This window comes from Sapajus apella, unplaced genomic scaffold (assembly GCF_009761245.1).
Source record: "Sapajus apella isolate SASKATOON/1434 unplaced genomic scaffold, GSC_monkey_1.0 scaffold111, whole genome shotgun sequence".
NCBI classification, from domain to species: domain Eukaryota; kingdom Metazoa; phylum Chordata; class Mammalia; order Primates; family Cebidae; genus Sapajus; species Sapajus apella.
In genome coordinates, this window is record NW_022437051.1 from 2,120,685 (window position 1) to 2,127,567 (window position 6,883).

Here is a 6,883-nt window from a genome sequence, read left to right on the forward strand (position 1 = left end):
CTTTCCTTTCTTCCTTCCTTTCTTTTTTTTTTTTTTTGAGATGGAGTCTCACTCTGCTAGGCTGGAGTACATTGGTGCGATCTTGGCTCGTGGCAAACTCTGCCTCCCTGGTGCAAGCGATTCTCCTGCCTCAGCCTCCTGAGTAGCTGGGATTACAGGCCGTACCACCGCGCCTGGCTAATTTTTGTATTTTTAGCAGAGATGGGGTTTCACCATGTTGGCCAGGATGGTCTTGATCTCCTGACCTCATGATCTGCCCACCTCGGCCTCCCAAAGTGCTGGGATTACAGGCATGAGCCACCGTGCCCGGCCACTAAGACTCCTTTCTACCAGTTTGATGGCCCTTTCCCTTCCACTTCAGAGGGTGGATAAGTTTCAGGTAAACTGACACCCAAGTCCGCTGTGGGACCCTGGGAGCTTTTGCGTAGAGCACATGCCTGCTTGACTCCCGACTCCCTTGCCCGTCTCCCCGGGGCTCCTCATCTGTAACCCACTGGCTGACGCCTGCTCACTCTGCAAAGCATCGGCTGCAAGAGAGAGACCAGAGACTCCTTCCCTCCTCGTGAGCTTCCCTCCTGACCCTTGGTGTTCTCTCTGCCAGCAGGTCTCTCGAAGCCATCCAATTTTATTTTTATTTATTTATTTTACTTTTTAAATTTATAGATAGAGTCTCGCTCCCTCTCCAAGGCTGGACTGCAGTGGCGCAATGACGGCTCACGGCAGCCTTGACCTCCTGGGCTCAAGCGACCCTCTCTGCTTTCACCTCTCACATACCTGAGGCTGCAAGCATGTGCCACCATGCCCAGCTAATTACTTTATTTTTATGTTTTGTAGAGATGTGGGGGACGGTTGACTATGTTGCCCAGTGTGATCTCAAAACTCCTGTCCTCAAGAGATGGTCCTGCCTCAGCCTCCCAAAGTGCTGGGATGACAGGCGTCAGCCACTGCGCCTGGCCAGTTTTTAACCACAAGGGGAGCAATAACAGTTTAAAAACAAAACAACAACAACACAAAACCAGTAAACTTGTAAACCGATCGGAGGCTATCTTATTCTTGTCAAAGTATTTGAGATCAGAATTGGCTCCTTCAAGCTAAGTCAATCCCTGAAGTTTGGGAGCAGTTTGATAGAAGGAGGAAAACTAGAGGTAAACGAGCGTCCTGGAAATGTGGCAAGTGGGAGCGAGAGCCAGTTCTGACTTGAAGAAGAAGGCAGTACGAATTAGCTTCGCTTCATCTGGTGAAGCAGGATATACCAGTTATACCCAGAAAGAGGAAGGTAGCTTCAAATTGTGACAAAAGCCATGGCTGTGAAACCCAGGTTAAAATGAAAGAGAGTAGAGAGGTCTGTTTGGATCTGGAAAAGAGGAGTCAGGGAAGCCTCTCCAAAAATGTGGCATTTTAACAGAGCCTGAGGAATGGGTTGTGTGGGGGTGAGGGAGGGGTCTTTGCAAAGAAAACAGCATGTGCCAAGGTCCTGAGGCAGGACGCCATGTGATGAACCCAAAGTGGGATCAGGATGGTCCTCAGTGAGGTAAGTGAGGGGAAACAGCTCCCTCATGACATTGGAAAGCATGGCAGGGGGCAGGTTTTTATATGTGCAGGGCTTTATAAGCAGATGCTGATTTTACTTTTTTAAAATTTATTTTGACATGGAGTCTCATTCTGTCACCTGGACTAGAGTGCAGCAAGGTGGCCTCAGCTCACTGCAGCCTCCACCTCGCGGGCTTAAGTGATTCTCCTGCCTCAGCCTCCCGAGTAGCTGGGACTACAGGCGTGTGCCACCATGCCCGGCTAGTTTTTGTATTTTTAGTAGAGACGGGGTTTCACCATGTTGCCCAGGCTGGTCTGAGACTCCTGACCTCAAGTGATCTGCCCATCTTGGCCTTTCAAGTGCTGGGATTACAGTCGTGAGCCACCACGCCCGGCCCTTAAGCATAAATATTGCTCGGGCTGTTGTGAGGACAGCGGACTGGAGCCAGGAAAGTGACTTGAACCTGGGAGGTTGAGGCTGCAGTAAGCCATGGTAGTGCCACTGCACTCCAGCCTCGGTGACAAAGTCAGACCTCATCTCTAAGCAAATAATAATAACAGAAGAAAATCAATCAATTGGTCATCAATACTTTCACTTTGGGGCTAAAAAAAAGAAAAAATATATTTTTAATACTGCAGAAAGTTCCCTCATGTCCTTTTGCAGAAAATCTCAACTCCCCCACAACCCAGGCAGCAAATCGTTCTAGATTAGTGTTGCTGTTGTTTTCTCTAAGACAGAGTCTTACTCTGTCACCCAGGCTGAAGTGCACTGACACCATCTCGGCTCACTGCAACCTCCACCTCCCAGGTTCAAGTGATTCTCCTGCCTCAGCCTCCCGAGTAGCTGTGATTACAGGTGCCTACCACCAAGCCTGGATAATTTTTTATATGTTTAGTAGAGACGGGGGTTTCACCATGTTGGTCAGGCTGGTCTCGAACTCCTAACCTTGTGATCCACCCGCCTCAGCCTCCCAGTTTTCTGGTATTCCAGGTATAAGCCACCACACCTGGCCTAGTTTGGCTTTTTCTAGAATTTCTTGTAAATATAGTCCTATAGCATGCACTCATTTATGTCTTGCTTTTTTTTTTTTTTGAGACAGAGTCTCACTCTGTTGCTCAGTCTGGATGCAGTGGCACGATCTCAGCTCACCACAACCTCTGCCTCCCGGGTTCGAGCGATTCTCCTGCCTCAGCCTCCAAAGTAGCTGAGATTACAGGCGAGCACCACCATGCCCAGCTAATACTTTTGTACTTTTAGTAGAGACGGGGTTTCACTATGTTGGCCAGGCTGGTCTCAAACTCCTGACCTTGTGATATGCCTGTCTTGGCCTCCCAAAGTGCTGTGATTATAGGTGTGAGGCACCGCGCCCAGGCTCTTGCTGCTTTTTTGCTTTTAAGACTGTTGTGTGTAGTTTTTGCGTCAGTGTTTTACATTGTGTTGCTGGGTAGCATTCCATCGTCTATACCACCATTTGTGCATCTATTCCCCGTCGGGAGATAAGTGAGTTGTTTCCAGTTATTGGCTATTGTACATGGAGCTGCTAGGACTATTCATAAAAGTCTCTGTGAACATGTGTTTTTATCGTTCTTGATTAAATGCCTCAGAGTGGAATTGCTGCATCATACTGTAAGTGCATTTTTTTTTTTGACGGATTCTTGCTCTTTTGCCCAGGCTGGAGTGCAGTGGTGCAATCTCGGCTCACTGCAACCTCCACCTCCCAGGCTCAAGAGATTCACCTGCCTCAGCCTCCCAAGTAACTGGAACTACAGGTGCAGATACCATGCCCGGCTAATTTTTGTATTTTTAGTAGAGATGGGGTTTTGCCATGCTGGCCAGGCTGGTCTCAAACTTCTGACCTCAAGTAACCTGCCTGCCTTGGCCTCCCTGGGATTACAGGGGTGAGCTGCTGCACACGGCCCATATTCTTAACTTTGTCAGAAACGGCTGAGTTGTTTTCCAAATTGCTTGTCTCATATTTTACATTCCCACGAGCCATTTATGAGCGTTTTTGTTGCTTCACATCCTGACCAATATTTGGTTTGGTCAGTATTCTTTTTTTGGTTTTAGCCATGCTGGTGGGTATGTACAGTTTTCATTGTGCTTTAATATTCTTTTCTCTGATGACAAATTATACTTCAGCATCATTCCATGGACTTATTGGCCATTTCTATTTTTTCTTTTGTAAAATGTCAGTTGAAATTTTTTGCACATGTTTAAATTAGGTGAGCTAGACTCAGTGGCTCACACCTTTAATCCCAACACTTTGTGAGGCTGAAGTGGGAGGACTGCTTGATGCTGGGACTTCGAGGCTGCAGTGAGCTATGATTGTGCCACTGCACTCCAGCCTGGGCAATAGAGCAAGACCCTGTCTCAAAACAACAAAAGCAAATAAAAGGGTTTTTTTTTTCTTCTCATTATTGATTTATAAGAGTCCTTTATATACTCCAGAAACATGGTCTTTGTCAGATATATGTGTTGCAAATATATTAATCTTTTTTCCTCCCCCATGGGTTGCCATTTTATCTTCAACGGCCTTGAAGGCAAAGAAGATCTTAATTGTCATAAAGTACAACTTACCAATTCTGTTCTTTTGCAGGTTGGTATTTTTGGTCTATCTAAGTAATCTTTGCCTACTCCAAGTAAGAATAGATTTTCTGTGCACCTGTAGTCCCAGTAACTTGGGAGGCTGAAGCAGGAGGATCATTTGAACCCAGGAGTTTGAGGTTACAATGAGTATGATCTTCTTTGCACTCCAGCCTGGGTGACTCTGTCTCTGAACGAAGAGAGAGAGATTTTTTTTTTCCTAGAGATTCGATAATTTAAGCATTTATACATAGATCCATGATCAAGTTAATTTAGTGTATGGTGTAAGAAAAGGGTTGAGGTTTTTTTTTTTTAATTTTTTAAAATTCAAATTGTATTTTTTTGTTTAAAAATATAATATAGAAATGGAGTCTTGCTATGTTGGCCAGGCTGATCTTGAACTCCTGGGCTCGAGTGATCCTCCCACCCTGGCTTCCCAAAGTGCTGGGATTACAGGCATAAGCCACTACATCTGACCTTTTCTTTTTTGTGTATTTTAGACTTTTTAAAAGAGCAGTTTTAGATTTACAGCAAAACTAAGAGGAAGGTACAAAGACATCTCGTATGCCCTCTGCCCTCAGATATGCATGGATTCCTGATTATCAGCATCAACTGGAATGGTGCATTTGTCACACATGATCAGCCTACATTGACACAAAGTCCATAGATTGCATTAGGGCTCATTCTTGGTGTTGCCCACCCTCTGAGTTTGGACAAGTGTATAATGACATAGATCCATCATTATAGTATAGCACAGAATAGTTGCATTAGCCTAAAAATCCTCTGTGGTCTGCCTGTTCATCCGTCCCTCCCTTCTGCCTCCTGAAAACCACTATTTACTGTCTCAAGAGTTTGGCTTTTCCAGAATGTCATATAGTTGGAATCACCTAGGATGTGGCCTTTTCAAATTGCCTTCTTTCACTTCATACATATTTAAGTTTCCTCCATGTCTTTTCATGGCTTGATAGCTTCTTTCTTTCTCTCTCTCTTTCTTTCTTTCTTTCTCTTTCTTTCTTTCTCTCTCTCTTTCTTTCTTTCTCTCTCTCTCTTTCTCTTTTTTCTTTCTCTCTCTCTCTCTTTCTTTTTCTTTCTTCTTTTCTTTTCTTTTTTTGACAGCATCTTGCTCTGTCACCCAGGCTGGATTGCAGTGGTGTGATCTCAGCTCACTGCAACCTCCACATCCTAGGTTCAAGCAATTCTCCTGCCTCAGCCTCCCAGGTAGCTGGGACTACAGGTGTGTGCCACCATGCCCAGGTAATTTTTGTGTTTTTAATAGAGACAGGATTTCACCATGCTGGCCAGACTGGTCTCGAACTCCTGACCTCAAGTGATCTGCCTGCCTCGGTCTCCCAAAGTGTTGTAATTACAGGCGTGAGCCACCGCGCCAGACCAGATAGCTCCTTTCTTGTTAGCACTGAATAATATTCCACTCTCTGGATATACTGCAGTCTGCTTATCCATTTACCTACCAGGGATGTCTTTACTGCCTCCATGTTTTGACAACTAAATCTAAAGCTGCTATAAACATTTGTGTGCAGGCTTTTGTGTGGACATAAGTTTTCGGCTCCTTTGGGTAAATACCAAGGGCTGTGATTGCTGCATCATATGGTAAGAGAATGCTTAGTTTTATAAGAAACTGCCAAACTGCCTTTCCATCTGGCTGTACCATTTTGCATTACTGCCAGCAACGAATGAGAGCTCCTATTACTCCACATCCCCACCAGTGTTCGGTGTCGTCCGTGTTCTGAACTTCGGTCGTTCTAATAGGTGTGCAGTGGTATCTCATTATTGTTTTAATTTGCATTTCCCTGGTGACGTGTGATTTGAGCATCTTTTCATATGCTTATTTGCCATCTGTGTGTCTTCTTTGGTGAGGCATCTGTTCAGGTCTTTTGCCCATTTTAAAATCGGGCTGTTTGTTTTCTTCTTGCTGAGTTTTAGGCATTCTCTGTATATTTTGAATAACAGTCTTTCATCAGATAAGTCTTTTGCAAATATTTCCTCCTGATGTGTGGTTTGCCTTTTCTTTCTCTTGGCGTATCTTTTTCAGAGCAGAAAATTTTAATGTTAATAAAGTCCAGCTTATCAATTCTTATCTTCAGGGATCATGTCTTTGGTGTTGTATCTAAAAAGTCATCATGAAACACTCAGCCGTCCAGATTTTCTCTTACGTTACTGTCTAGGCGTTGCATAGTTTTACATTTTACATTCAGGTCTATGATCCTTTTTGAGTGAACTTTTGTGAAGGGTGTAAAGTCTGTGTCTAGAATCATTTTATTTTTTGGGATGGGGATGTCTAGTTATTCCAGCAGCCTTGTTGAAAAGACGATCTGTGTTCCATTGCATCACCTTTATTCTTTTTCTTTTTCTTTTTTTTTTTTTTGAGACGGAGTTTAGCTCTTGTTACCCAGGCTGGAGTGCGATGGTGCAATCTTGGCTCACCACAACCTCTGCCTCCCGGGTTCAAGCAATTCTCCTGCCTCAGCCTCCCGAGTAGCTGGGACTACAGGCACGCACCACCGTGCCTAGCTAATTTTTTTGTATTTTTAGTAGAGACAGGGTTTCACCATGTTGACCAGTATGGTCTCGATTTCTTGACCTCGTGATCCACCCGCCTCGGACTCCCAAAGTGCTGGGATTATAGGCGTGAGCCACCGCGCCCGGCCCACTTTTACTCCTTTTCAAAGATCAATTGACTGTATTTATGTGGGTCTATTTCTGGGCTTTCTATTTTGTTCCATTGTAAAGAGCTGACATCATGGCAATATT

At 44.6% G+C, this 6,883-nt stretch overlaps 1 long non-coding RNA gene across 1 annotated transcript in view; it reads right to left on the minus strand.

The window, feature by feature from the left end:
• LOC116537488 overlaps positions 1 to 6,600 on the minus strand; it is a 22,174-nt gene extending 15,574 nt beyond the window's left edge. The window contains exon 1 of the long non-coding RNA XR_004263146.1: positions 6,563 to 6,600. This is a non-coding gene — a long non-coding RNA (uncharacterized LOC116537488). The remainder of the gene's footprint in view (positions 1 to 6,562) is intronic.
• Between the last annotated feature and the right edge of the window lie 283 nt (positions 6,601 to 6,883).